Source organism: Notamacropus eugenii, chromosome 5 (genome assembly GCF_028372415.1).
Source record: "Notamacropus eugenii isolate mMacEug1 chromosome 5, mMacEug1.pri_v2, whole genome shotgun sequence".
Classification (NCBI taxonomy): Eukaryota; Metazoa; Chordata; class Mammalia; order Diprotodontia; family Macropodidae; genus Notamacropus; species Notamacropus eugenii.
The window spans coordinates 365499877-365515838 of record NC_092876.1 but is presented as its reverse complement, the minus strand read 5'-3'; positions in this window follow the sequence as shown (position 1 = coordinate 365515838).

Below are 15962 nucleotides of genomic sequence, written 5' to 3'. Positions count from 1 at the left end.
GTAAGTTGGGAAACATAGTTTATATCTTACTTTTAGAACCCTATTGAATCAGAAAACCCCTCATTTTACATATAAGGAAACAGAGGCCCAGGCAAATGAAATAATTCATCCAAAGTCTCTAAGCTTCAGAGGCAGGATTTCAACATAGATCTTCTGAATCCAGTGCTATACTATGATAATAAAAATAGATAACACTTGCTTTTCAATTATCTCATTTTTCTTCATGATAACCCTGGAAAGTAGTTGTTATTGTTGTTCTGTGGTTTTAGTCATGTCCTACTTTTATGATGCCATTCAGGGATATCTCGGCAAAGACACCGAAGTGGTTTGACATTTCCTTCTCCAGCTTATTCTACAGATGGTGAAACTGAGGCAAACAGGGCAAAGCAACTTGCCTAGGGTCATAGAGGTTGGATTTGAACTCAAGAAGACGATTCTTCCTGATTCCAGGCCTGGCACTCTACCCACTGAGCTCCCTAACTTCCCAGTTGCTCTTAGTATTCTCAGTTTACAGAGGAATAATTTGAGTTAAATGGAGGAGTTTAAGTGATTTACCCAGGGCACCTAGAAAATAAGTCTGAAGCTGAATTGGAACTCAGATCTTACTGACCCCAGAACTGATGCTCTATGGGTATTATAGCATTTTGCAAAGCACACTGAATGTCCTCTGATGAAAGTACTCAATCTGAGACTAGATCAGCCTGGTGACTAGATTGCATATTACACTATACTATATATGTATACAGTATAGTATACATATATACTATACTGTTTAATTAATTAAATTGCTTTTTCTGTAGATTGAAGAAAAAAGGTGAATGAACCAGGCACAGACTGATAACTGCTTCTGCAACACCACAGAGTATATACCTACCTAATACATACTGACCTCATATTTTTACCACTTGTATTTATTTTGTGATAAGTTAAGTCCCATGTAAAGGGCCAAAGCTCTAGGAAGACAGTAACACAAATTCAAATCACATGTATTAAGCATTTAATATATGCTAGGGCTGGGGGTGGACAACCTGTTGTGTGGAGGCCACATGTGGCCTCAAGGTTTCAGGTTCACCATCCCTCTGCTAGGCACTGTTTTAGGTGCTGGATATACAAATAGAATGAATGAAACATGCCTCCTTGTAAAGAGTTTATTCAATTAATCAGTAAATATTTAGTAACAGACTGCTATGTACCAGGCAGTATGCTAGGCACTAGGGATACATAGAGTAAAAGACAGCTTCTACTCTCAAAAAGCTTACAATCTAATAGGGGGATAAAGCATGCAAACAAATATATACAAAGTAAGCAATATAAAGGATAAGTAGTAAATAATTAAAAATAGAAAAGCACTGGAATTAAGAGGAGTTGGTGAAGCTGAGATTTTAGTTGGGGCTTAAGGGAAGGCAGGGAGGTGACACGTTAGAGCAGAGGAGGGAGAGTGTTCCAGGAATGAGGGATAATTAGAGAAAATGCCCCGACCAGAAAGAGAGTATCTCATTTTGGGGGGTGCCAGGAAGCCAGTGTCACTGAATCAAAAAGTGCATGCTGGGGAGCTTACATTCAGAGACTCAGTTTTCCAACTTTGCCCTCGGTTCACAAATGTCCAGCCATGATTCTATTCTCAGTCCTGGGAGTTTGTAACTCCTTGGGTGCCTCAAGCAATTGCAGAATGGACAGTGAAATCTTAAAAAGAAGCCAAATTAATTGCAAAAATAATCCTCTCTCAAGTTAATTGTATTTCCTTTTACGTAAAGGCTGCAAGGCATAGTATACAGAGAGTTGGCTTTGAAGACAAGAAGAGCTGGGTTCAAGCCCTACCTTGTAGCAGCTGTCTGACTCTGGATAATTCATTTAATTACCCAGTGCTCTAGGCAATGGTCTAAGTACCTAAGTCTCAGGGATGATGATCAACTGCCTGAGCAGAGGAAGTTTTCTCCCAAGGGAGGGCAATGTACCAATGAAACCTCCATCTCTTTTCCTTTATTTAAAATGTTAAACATATGGGGGGCGGAGACAAGATGGCAGAGTGAAAGCAACGACTCACCTAAGCTCCTGGAAAAACTCCTCTGGATATCTCTGGGGGGAGAGTCTGACCAGACTTTGGAGGTGTAAAATCCAGTGGGTGACGGACTTTGATGGATTCGGAGCCCAGGCTGGACCGGAGGGTCCACGGGAGGGATCTGTTCCGAGGGGGTAAGACCCCGGCGCACAGCGCAGCGCGGTCGGTGCGGCAGGGCAGAGGGGACCAGAGGAGCCCGAGAGTGGCGGGCGAGACCAGCGGAGCAGGAGATAAGCCAGGCCGAGCCGGTGAGAGCCGCTGAGTGCCAGACATCACCGCAGCAGCCCTTGAAATATTCAGCCTGAAGACGGACTTCGGTGGGTCACTACTTGAACTTCCAGGAACTGGGATGGCAGAGTGATCAGTAAGTGCTCTCTCCTCCCCCCTGATGACCGTGAGGGAACCATAAAATTCTTCCCCAGATTAATCCTGGATCAGCGGGAACAGCAGAAGGGGGCGGGTGGTCTCATAACACCAGAGGCTGGAAAAGTGGCAAAGGGGGATTCTTCCTACTGTGGTGGAGGCGATCTGGAGGGACAGACGACCCAGGGCAGAGAAAATTCGCACTGAGACCCAGGCAAGCCTCAGAGCCAGGAGACGAGCCCCAGGAGGGGCGGGAACACGCATTAGCTTCTAGGCGTGCCCCAGCCCTCCAGGGGAAAAGGGAAGACAATAGGGAAGCTGGGATTACCATCCCCCGACCGTGCCTTTGCCTCAAGTCAGCTGAGGAGATAGCCTGAGACCAGACCACACCTCCCACACACCTAACAAGATAACCCCAGGGTTGATCGGGGAAACAAAAAACAAAAGCCTGCTTTTAGCCCAGACACACATCAGCTCAACTTAAAGATCTGTACCTTCTGATTGAAAGAACCAAAAGCTACAACACTCAGCCAACATCATGAATCGGAAAAAGCAGACGAAAAGTGAAAAAACCATAGAATCTTTCTATGGGGATAAGGACCAAAACACAAACACCAAAGAGGTTAGGGCTGAGACTGTACTTCCATCTGAAACCTCAGATGGGACTATGAATTTCTTGCAAGCACAACTAGATTACCTGGAACATCTGAAGAAGGATATAAAAGAAAAACTGGCCAATGATTTTAAAACTATAAAAAAAGAATTCACTGATGAGAACATCACCCTGAAAAAGAAAATTGAAGAAATGGAAAAGGAAGTTCAAAAATTAACTGGAGAGAATAATTCCCTAAAAGGAAGAGCTAATCAAATGGAAAAGGAAACCCAAAACCTAACTGGGAAAATTGATCAGATGGAAAAGGAAACCCAAAACCTAACTGGGAAAATTGGTCGATTGGAAAAAGAAGTACAAAAATTAAATGGAGAAAATAGCTCCCTAAAGGGAAAAATTGGTTAGATGGAAAAGGAGATGGAAAAGCTAACTGAAGAAAACACTACGATGAAGATTAGAATTGGGCAAGTAGAAACTAATGACTCAATGAGGCAACAAGAATCAGTCAAACAAAATCTAAAGAATGAAAAGATAGAAGAAAATGTAAAATATTTAATTGGAAAAACAACTGACCTGGAAAATAGATCCAGGAGAGAAAATCTAAGAATTATTGGCCTGCCAGAAACCCATGATGAAGAAAAGAGTCTGGACAATATCTTCCAGGAAATCATCAAGGAAAACTGTCCAGAAGTACTAGACTCAGAGGGCAAAATAGTCATCGAAAGAATCCACCGTTCCCCTCCCGAAAGGGATCCCAAACTCAAAACCCCAAGAAATATAGTTGCCAAATTCCAGAGCTATCAAGTGAAGGAGAAAATACTACAAGCAGCCAGAAAGAAACAATTCAAATATCAAGGACACACAGTCAGGATCACACAGGACCTTGCAGCTTCTACATTAAAAGATCGAAAGAATTGGAACCCAATATTCCGTAAGGCAAAGGAGTTGGGACTTCAACCAAGGATCAACTACCCAGCAAAGTTCAGCATAACATTTCAGGCAAGGAGAAAGTCATTCAAAGAAATAAGGGATTTCCAGAGCTTCCTGACCAAAACACCAGAACTCAATAGACAATTTGATCTTCAAATGCAGGTCTCCAGAGAATCATAAAAAGGTAAACAGAGGGGAAAAAACAAAAACAAAAACTTGCTACTCAATTAGGGCAAACTGTTTACCTCCCTATAAGGGAAGATGATACCTGTTAATCTTGAGAACTGTGCAGCTGTTATGATAAAAGGGATATATGTAGAGGGAACGGGCATAAAGTAAATGATGTCATGTCAAAAATATGATTTAAGTATGAGAAGGGAATGTAATGGGAGGTGCAGAAAGGCGGAAGCAGAAAATGGCAAATTATATCACAGGAAGAAGTACAAAACTATAGTAGAGGGAAGGAGGGGAGGGAGATGAGCATTGTTTGAGAGGCACTCTCATCTGATTTGTTTAAAGGAGGGAACAATAATCTTAAGTAGATAAGCCTAACTAGCTCTATAGGTAGTAGGAGGGGAAGGGGGAAGAAAGGGGAGGGTGGCTAAAAGGGAGGAAAGAAGCAATAAGAGTAAAGGGGAGTAAAAGGGAGGGGGGCTAAAAGAAGGAGGGGAAGGCTGCAGGAGGAGGGGGAGAAAAGTGAATACTATTGAGGAGGGGAAGGGAGACGGGAGAGCTAAAAGCACAAATGGTGGGAAAGAGGTTGGAGGGAAATACACAGATTGTAATCATAACTGTGAATGTGAATGGATTGAACTCTCCTATAAAACGGAGACGGATAGCAGAATGGATTAAAAGCCATAATCCAACAATATGCTGCTTACAAGAAACACATTTGAAACGGGGGGATACACATAGGATAAAGGTCAAAGGATGGAGCAGAATATATTGTGCTTCAGCTCATGTAAGAAAGGCAGGAGTAGCAATCCTAATCTCAGACAAAGCAAAAGCAGAAATAGATCTAATCAAAAGGGATAAGGATGGAAACTATATCCTGCTAAAAGGCACCATAGACAATGAAGCAATATCATTACTAAACATGTATGCTCCAAGTGGTATAGCATCCAGATTCTTAGAGGAGAGGTTGGGGGAGTTGAAGGAAGAAATTGATAGCAAAACTATACTAGTGGGGGACCTCAACCTCCCCCTCTCTGAACTCGATAAATCCAACCTCAAAATAAACAAGAAAGAGGTTAAGGAGGTAAATAAAACTCTGGATAAGGTAGATATGATAGATCTTTGGAGAAAATTAAATGGGAATAGAAAGGAATATACTTTTTTCTCAGCGGTACATGGAACATTTACAAAAATTGACCATGTACTAGGACATAAAAATCTCACAATCCAGTACAGAAAGGTAGAGATAATCAATGCATCCTTTTCAGATCATAATGCATTAAAAATTACATGTAATAAGAGGCCATGGAAAGAGAAACCAAAAATCAATTGGAAACTAAATAATCTAATTCTAAATAAGGGTTGGGTTAAAGAAGAAATCATAGAAACAATCAACAATTTCATTCGAGAGAATGACAATAGTGAGACAACATACCAAAACTTATGGGATACTGCAAAAGCAGTTATTAGGGGAAGTTTTATATCTCTGAATGCTTACATAAATAAAATAGAGAAAGAGGAGATCAATGACTTAGGCTTGCAGTTGAAAAAGCTAGAAAAAGAACAAATTGAAAATCCCCAAGTAAATACCAAATTAGAAATACTGAAAACCAAAGGAGAGATTAATAAAATTGAAATTAAGAAAACTATTGAATTAATAAATAAAACCAATAGTTGGTTTTATGAAAAAACTAATAAAATTGATAAACCTTTGGTCAATCTGATTAAAAAAAAGAAAGAAGAAAACCAAATTACTAATATTAAAAATGAAAGGGGTGAACTCACCTCCAATGAGGAGGAAATTAAAACAATAATTAGAAACTACTTTGCCCAACTTTATGCACACAAATTCGATAATCTAAATGAGATGGATGAATATTTTAAAAAATACAAATTGCCCAGATTAACAGAAGAGGAAGTTGAATACTTAAACAACCCCATCTCAGAAAAAGAAATTGAACAAGCCATCAATGAACTCCCTAGGAAAAAATCTCCAGGGCCAGATGGATTCACAAGTGAATTCTATCAAACATTTAAAGAACAGTTAATTCCAATACTACATACACTATTCTTGAAAATTGGGGAAGAAGGAGTCCTCCCAAATTCTTTCTATGATACAAATATGGTTTTGATACCCAAACCAGGAAGAGACAAAACAGAGAAAGAAAATTATAGACCAATTTCCCTAATGAATATAGATGCAAAAATTTTAAATAAGATTCTAGCAAAACGAATACAGCATCTTATCACGAGATTAATACATTATGATCAGGTAGGATTCATACCAGGACTACAGGGCTGGTTCAATATTAGGAAAACTATTAGCATTATCGATCACATCAACAACAAAGCTAACAAAAACCACATGATTATCTCAATAGATGCAGAAAAAGCTTTTGACAAAATACAACATCCATTCCTACTAAAAACATTGGAGAATGTGGGAATAAAGGGAACTTTCCATAAAATAATAAGCAGTATCTATCTAAAACCTTCAACAAGCATTATATGCAATGGGGATAAGCTAGATGCATTCCCAATAAGATCAGGGGTGAAATAAGGTTGTCCATTATCACCACTATTATTTAATATGGTACTAGAAATGTTATCTGTAGCAATTAGACAAGATAAAGATATCCAAGGAATTAAAATAGCCAAAGAAGAAACTAAGTTATCACTCTTTGCAGATGATATGATGATTTACCTAGAGAATCCCAGAGATTCAAGTAAAAAATTACTAGAATTAATAAACAACTTTGGCAAAGTTGCAGGGTACAAAATAAACCCACACAAGTCTTCTGCATTCCTATATATTAGCAACAAAGTCCAACAGCAAGAGATAGAAAGAGAAATCCCATTTAAAGTTAGGGTAGACAGTATAAAATACTTAGGAGTCTACCTGCCAAAACAAACCCAGGGATTATATGAACACAATTACAAGACACTTTTTGCACTAATAAAGTCAGATTTAAGTAAATGGAAAAACATTAGTTGCTCATGGGTAGGCCGGGCTAATATAATAAAAATGACAGTTCTACCCAAATTAATATACCTATTTAGTGCCATACCAATTAAACTATCAGACAATTACTTTCTAGAGCTGGACAAAATAATATCATAATTCATTTGGAAAAACAAAAGGTCCAGAATATCAAAGGGACTAATGAAAAGAAATGCTTGGGAAGGTGGCCTAGCGCTACCAGACCTCAAACTCTACTATAAAGCAGCAATTATCAAAACCACTTGGTATTGGCTAAGAAACAGAGAGGTAGACAAGTGGAATAGACTTGGCACTCAAGATGCAGTAGGCAAGGAATATAGCAACCTTCTGTTTGATAAACCCAAGGACCCCAGCTTCTGGGATAAGAACTCATTGTTTGACAAAAATTGCTGGGAAAACTGGATAACAGTGTGGCGAAAATTAGGCATAGACCCATACCTGACACCGTACACAAGAATAAAGTCCAAATGGGTACATGATTTAGGTATAAAGATTGATACCATGAATAAACTGGAGAAGCAAGGAATAGTGTATTTATCAGATCTATGGAGAAGGGAAGAATTCTTTACTAAAGGAGAGATAGAATGCATTATGAAATGCAAAATGGATAACTTTGATTACATTAAACTGAGAAGTTTTTGCACAACCAAACCCAATGCAACCAAAATCCGGAGGGATGTAGTAAATTGGGAAAGAATTTTTACAGCTAAGCTCGGGGATAAAGGCCTCATTTCTAGAATATATAGAGAACTGATCCAAATGTATAATCATACAAGTCATTCCCCAATTGATAAATGGTCAAAGGATATGAACAGGCAATTTTCAGAGGAAGAAATTAAAGCTATCTATAATCATATGAAAAAATGCTCTAAATCACTATTGATTAGAGAGATGCAAATCAAAACAACTCTGAGGTACCACATCACACCTATAAGATTGGCAAACATGACAGAACAAGAAAATGATAAATGCTGGAGAGGATGTGGGAAAGTTGGAACACTAATTCATTGTTGGTGGAGCTGCGAGCGCATCCAACCATTCTGGAGAGCAATTTGGAACTATGCCCAAAGGGCTACAAAAATGAGCATACCCTTTGACCCAGCAATATCGCTACTAGGACTATATCCCCAAGAGATCATAAAAATGAGAAAGGGTCCCACATGTACAAAAATATTTATAGCAGCACTCTATGTAGTTGCCAAAAACTGGAAGTCAAGGGGATGTCCATCAATTGGGGAATGGCTGAATAAATTATGGTATATGAATGTAATGGAGTACTATTGTGCCATAAGAAATGATGAACAAGAAGACTTCAGAGAGGCCTGGAAGGACTTATATGACCTGATGCTGAGTGAAAGGAGCAGAACCAGGAGAACTTTATGCACAGCAACAACCACAGTGTGTGAGAGTTTTTTCTGGTAGACTTAGATTTGTGTAATAACACAAGAACTTCTTACCAAAAAAAAAAAAAATCCCAATGGAGGATCTCAAGGCAAAATGCCTGCCACACTCAGAGAGAGAAATATGGAAGTCACTCACATATTGTAGCAGATCATGTTTGTGTATGTGTATGTGTTTGTGTATCATGTTCTGATTTGTTATACGATTTCTTTCATTTATCTTAGTCTGACTACATAGCATGACTATAGTGAAAATATACTCAATAGGAAAGTATATGTAGAATCTATACAGAATTGTATGCAGTCGTGGGGAGGGAGGGGGGGAGTAGGGGGTAGGTGGGGGGGATAAAATCACAATTGTATGGCAGTGATTGTTAAACATTACAAAATAAAAAAAAAAATGTTAAACATATCCCATGCCATACTTTTAGGGACAATATATTACAGCAGCTTAAAAAATAAACAAAAACAAAAACCTTGAAATCTACATCTTTCTTTTCTCTCCCTTTTTCCCTTTCTCCCTCCCTCCCTTCCTTCCTTCCTTCCTTGCTTCCTTCCTTACTTCCTTCCTTCTTCCTTCCTTCCTTCTTCCCTCCCTTCTTATCTCCTTTTTGTTTTTCTTCCTTTCTTTTTCTTCCTTCCTTCCTTCCTTCCTTCCTTCCTTCCTTCCTTCCTTCCTTCCTTTCTTTCTTTCTTTCTTTCTTCCTTCCTTCCTTCCTTCCTTCCTTCCTTCCTTCCTTCCTTCCTTCCTTCCTTCCTTCCTTTCTTTCTTTCTTTCTTCCTTCCTTCCTTTCTTCCTTCCTTTCTTTCTTTCTTCCTTTCTTGCTTTCTTCCTTCGTTCCTTTCTTTCTTCCTTTCTTTATGTTTGGGGAAGCACAATCAGGGTAAAAACTGAATGGACCCCTTTATTACTTAAAAAATAGCCAACAAATACATACACATCCAGACAATTTTGGGAGTGAAGGGCATTCCACCACCTCATATTTCCCAGGCTAAATGCCTTGTAAGAAAATAGCTTTTTGGGGAGAGTCCTTGATGGCAGATACCCAATCCAATTCTGCTGCAGGCAAAGACAATGAGCAAATATCATTCCCACAGGACAACACTAGGAAAGGAAGAAACCTAGAAGAAATTCTCCTTCCTGCTCTTTAGTAAAACCACAGGCACAAAGACCCTCTTGGGAATTTCCTTCAACAGACCAAGAGCCAAGAGTTGAAAACTAGAAAGCCCTGTTTGAAATGCATCCTTAAAGAAGGGGTCCAGTTTTAATGAAATGGGAGGTGGAAGGGGAAGAATGGAAAGCAACAATCAAAGGGCCAGGAAGACCACAGACAGACAGAAAGACAGACCGCCAAAAAAGTCTCCTGAAAACTCTTTGTTGGTGATATAGAATTTGCATAGGGAACAATGAGCCAGTTTCTGACTACTCAGCTAACTGAGCAGAGCCTTGATGGGGCAGCGAATTACTGCTGGGAGCTTGGGGCTCTTTGGAACAAAATGCATTTCCAGGTTATATTAGGCTTGGTACTTTCTGACTTTCTATTTGCTTTTAATTAAGAGGCAAGCCCCCTTTAGAAATTAATATACTTTACAAGATTTACTCACTAGAGTTAGTTACTTCTAACTAATACCTGGCATTATTTTGACAACCTTCTCATTGACATGCGATAAGGAGAAGTGGTGAAGTTTTAGGGAGAACATGGAACAAGGAGATTTAAACAGGGAAAGGATCACCCACAGGTCCACTGTTTGAGTTCCAAGAATTTCCTTTGAGTCAGTTACAGTCCTATTAAGAGGAAATCTCTTAGCCTTAGTCTCCAGAATGGTTTGTGGCTCTCCAGTGGGAATGGTTCTCTGGAGGAGAGAAGTAGGGGGGAGAGAGAATGAAGAAGTGTGAAACACTGCTGCTTTTAGAAGAAAAACGAACCTATTTTAGTCCTTCTGCCAACATGATGCTCAGTTTGGTTTCATCTGCTACTGGGAGAAAAGACATTCATGTATCTATTGCAAAACAGCCTAACAGCAAAAGGACAGAGACAGCAGAGAGATGAAGAGAGCAAGCGCTTGATTGCTGATGGGAGCTTAAATCAGCAACAAGGTCTGCTTGGCCTCTTCACTTAATGGATAATAGAAATCATCTATTCCATTTTCAGTCTCTTGAGGTTGATGCTGGGTAATGCCCTCTGACTTTCAAGAATTAGTTTACTCCTTTCTTCTGACCCCACAAGTACCCTCTGAGCCAGCTAAGATTTTTATTTTTTTTATTTTTCTTTACTGGGAGGAAGTAGCTTCTTAAACTGTCTTCTAATCAGTACACAAGGTAATAGATTCCACAATGAATGAGAAATTAAATGCTTGCTAAATACACTTTATTTTTCTTCTTAGTAACTGAAAGAAATTAAGATATTCTGTGAGGGTCGGAATCTTTTAACTCTTACTGAACATGAACACATAGAAGTTAAATGATTGCTGTAGATAAAAGGAAAAATTGGTAACAACTATGGAAAATATGGAACAATGATGTGGGGTCATAGCTTTAGAGTTGTTAAAGAGCTCAACTGCCTTGTTTTATACTTGAGGATACAGAGAGTTAGAGAGATTAAGTGATTTGTCTGACATAACTGGCAGTACTAGAATTTGAGCCCAGGTTCTCCATTTTCCAGGCCAGTCCTTTTTTTCGTGTTGTACAATACTTCCTCAAGAAGGACTTACTTAATCAGAAAAATTTGGTTGCCAGGTTATGCACTAAGAATCCAAGATACATAACCTCCTTTGATCTCTCACTAATGTTTAACAATCCTTTCCCTCCACCTTTATTGACTGCATAGAAAACATTTATTTTCTCTCCCTCCTATCTTTTCCCTACCAAGAAAAGAAAAAAGAAAAAAAAAAATCTTTGTATCCACACAGAGTTTGTTCTCAGTGAATGTTCAAAAATTTTTTCTCCTCTTCTCTCATCCTACCCTAACATAGAGTCATTCCCAACCTTTGCAATATTTCATCCATACAAGGGTCCTCAGTGACACAATATATACAGAACTCTGCCTTGAGTGATGAAGACCTGAATTTAAATCCAGTTTCACACACTGTGTGATTCTGGGCAAGTCATTTAACCACCTCAGTTTCCTCATTTGTAAAATGAGGATAATAATAACACATACCTCCCAGGTTTATAAGGCTAAAGTAATATAATATGTGAAAGCAATTTATAAGCCCTAACGCATTATATAAATTATATTTTATCATTATTATTATTATTAATTACTAACTATATGACCATGGAGAAGTTACAATCGCAATGAGTCTTAATTGATTCTTCTGTAAAATTGGTATAAGGATATTTGCTCTACCTTCCGCATAGGGGAAACAGTTTTGTAATCCTTAAAACACTTGAGGAATGGTTTTTATGAGACTTCTGATGCCCTGGGAAGATTGAGGCTGTACAACATAAAGTGTCTCAGCTCCTCCTCTGTGTTATTCTACTGGTCACACATTCTTAGGGTCATCTCTACCTTCCTTCCTTTGTGTAACAGATGTTAGGATATATCTACTACTGACTAAGGCTAATCTCTCTGCCTGTGATTTTCTTCCTGTTTTCAACTAGTTTTGCCAAGATTACTCCAGAAACTATAGTTTATCCTTCAAGCATCTTCACTCTCTTCTTCACCACAGCTCATTTCCATTCATCTATAAGCATGTATATATTCTCCTGATTTAAAAAGAAAAAAAAAAACCTTTACTTTACCCTTTACCCTTCTATTTCATCTCTTTTCTCCCCTTTATGAGCTCAACTTCTTTAAAAAAATTTTCTACATTTCCTTGTTATCTACTTTCTCAAACCTTTGACTCTGGGTTTCTCTACCCTCAATTCGATTTAAGTTGTTTCTAAGGTAGTTGGTAACCCAAACTCCAAATTCAATGACTTTTTTCCCATCTATGTCTTGATCTTCCTCTAGCTTTTAAAGCTGTTGACCTACTGTATACTTTTTTCCCTTGGATTTCAGGGAACCATAATTCCTATATTTTTTCTAACTGTTTTGTACAAGTACTCCCTCTGTTTTCTCATTTCTCTAATACTCATTCCTCTTCATCAGCTTTTAATGTAGGTCTTCCTATCTTCCCTAAGTATTAGAACTCTGTCTCTGCCTCTGTCTTGCTTTCTCTCTGTCTCGTTCTTTACTTTCTCTCCCCTCTCTTCCTCTGCTCTTTTTTCTCTCTCACCTAATGACTTCAACTGCCATTTTTATTCAGATGATTCAAAACCTCAATACCTCCAGGCTGATATTTTTTCTAAGCTCCATACATGTATCTCCTACTGTCTACCCAACATGTTCACTTAATTGCTCCCCTGGCATCTCAAATTCAACTTATCTCCAAACCATGATCATTATCTCCATGTCTAAACCAATCCCTCCTTATCCCATCATTGTTGTATGTTATACCACTATTTGCTTTGTTTTATCATGTCTGCAACCTCTTATAGCATCGGATTAGTTCCTAAGTCGCACTGATTTCAACTCTGCAACATCTCCCTTGCCCTCCCTTTTCTCTTTTGCAGTGTTCCTTACGTCTTTGTATCTCCACCTGTTCTCTTCCTGTCTATCATATATATAACTACCAGACTATGTTTATAGTCATTTGACTCCTTCCACTAGATGGCACCATCTCCACCTTTCCAACTTTTTACCTATAGTTCCCCTCCAAGTGCTCTATTGTCAATTCAAATTATATTGTTCTCTGGATCCCTCCTCCCCTGAATATTTACTGCATTCTAATACTTTTAGGGCTTTTCTTGCGCTTTTTTCTCTGCCTAAAATGTTGGCCCTCACATTTATGAATTCCAACTTGGTCTCTAATGATCTAAAAAGCTGTTTCCTTCAAGAATTCTTTCTTGATCCTTGTAATGTTTTATCATGCAAAGTTCTGTAGTATATCTTTGTTTTAGCCTTTTCTTCCCATTAGACTAAAAATTCCATGAAGGCAGGGGTTTTCTTATTTAAACTTTATATCTCTTCCAGCACATCCCACTCTTCTCTACACTCAATGTGTGCTTATTAAATATTTTTTTGCACTGCACAGGTTATGAAGTTATCCTTCCTTATTGTACTATAAAGACCAAATATAGTTATGTTTAGGATCACATGTAAATTTTCTGCTCCAATACAAAATGGAATTATATTTTTAAAAATTTTAATTACATGAAATCTTCTAGCTTTGCATTCCGTGAGTTTTTTGCTCAACTTGGATTTTTTTTTTCTTTTTTTGACAGACATCCCCTGTGAATTACTGCAGGAGCTAGAAATGGCACAAAAGTAACAGATCTTGTAGTAACAAGTGTTTGAAGAGTGATAGCTAAAATTAGAAGTAAACTACTAGCATCTACCAAAATATAATATGATGTCGACATGAATTTTCTAAACAGTGTTATTTTCAAGTGTTCATATACTTTTTAAAATTAAATTTTGTTATTGAGAATAACAGTTGGAACTATCACTACCATCATCATCATCATCATCATCATCATCATCATCATCATTATATCTAGTATTTTTGTAGCACTTTAAGGTTTACAGACTTTACATATACTAACTCATTTGATCCTCACAACAACCTGTGAAGTGGGTAGTATTGTCAGTGTTTCCATTTTACAGATGAGAAAATTGAGTTTCAGAGAGTTTAAGTGAGTTGCCTAGCATCACACAGCTTGCAGGTATTTGAGACTGGCTTTCAAATAAGGTCATCCTGACCCCAAGTCTCATGAAAAATCCATGGTGCCACCTAACTGTAAGACAGAAAAAGACTTTGAAATCTACGTTGGGCATAGCCCCTATGGTAAGACACAATGGGAATAGGAAAGGACACCAAAGGATTTGAAAGGTTACAATATCTCATCACTACTTAACCCTCCCTCTCAAACATCATGACTACAACAACCACAACTAATACCACCTTCTGCCTGACTTCCACCTATATATACATATTACATCTACCCCTGAAGAAGCAACATCATGACAAAGTAACCATTCATACTTTTATGTTACTTTAAGATTCACAAAGCAGTTGCCATAAAACTATCCTGGGAGACAGGTTGTGTGCATATATTTGTCCCCATTTTGTAAAAAGAAGAGAGGATGGTTAATTTTCTCAAGGTTATACAGAGCTGGTATGAGTGAGAGTCAGGAAAACATTGAAGTGGCATACTGGATAACTCCTGGAGTAGGGAAGACCTGAATTAAAATCCAGCCTTAGATACTTACTTACCTCTGTCTGTCTTAGTTTCTTCCACTACAACATGAGAATAATAAAGGTCTTTATATCCCTGGTTTATTGTGAAAATCAAAATGAGATAATATTTATAATTATTATATATTTATAATTAAACAAGATAATATATGTGCCTGGTACATAGCAGGAAGCTAATAAATGTTTCCTTCCACAAGAATAAAATGACTTTCCTAAGGTCAAACAGGTGGTAAATATTAAAGCCAGGATTCAAACCCCATTGTCCCCTCTCCCAGATCAGGATTCCAGCCAATACACAATACTGCCTCTCTGACCTTATGAATCATTTGAAGCTTGGGCTCTTATCACATAAAAGAACATTTAGAAAGGGTCTAACTATTAAGACGCTGATGAGGTAAGCTAATGACTGAGACGTGCACCCAGAGGCAATCCGATAAATTCTACTAGATAATAACTCTGACATGATTTGCTCTTTGAAAGACAATCAGGAAACAGGCATTTAAAATAACTTTCTAAGTTATACATTAGCTGGGAAGAAAAGGCAAGATCTTTCATTTCTACTCCATGTACTACATATACATATCTATATACATATACTACATATATATATATACACACACACATTATACACACACACATTATACACACACACATATACATATGAGAAACATTATACAGTTATCCCTTCCATATCACAGGGGTTAGGGTTTAGAGATCACCCTCATGATCTGGAAAATTGTAAGTTTTTTGACCCTCCCTTTGTGCCAGAGAAGAAGTCTGAATAATTGTGCTATTAAAATGTAAAATTTGTTGATATTATACAATTCTATAGATATATTTTATGCATTTCTGAGTCTCTAAACTTTTTCTGTGTAGTCTGCTGGCCTTCATGTGTCAACTGCAGCTTCTGCAAACTAGCCCAAAATTTCCATTTAATTTCTTTTGCTGACCTGCAACATATACAAACCATATTGGATAAAGATGGTATAGGGAAGGGATAACTGTAATTTGCCAGCCATGTTTTCTAGTTCAGAGTTTCAATCTCAGGGACTCAGGAACAAAATCACTGTGCTTATACAGACTTTACATAGAGTTCTCCTCCCTCCCATTGCTGCAATCCCAGTGGGGCCAACCAAACTGAAGCAGACCTGGAATCCCACTTGAGGATAAATAAAAATGTGC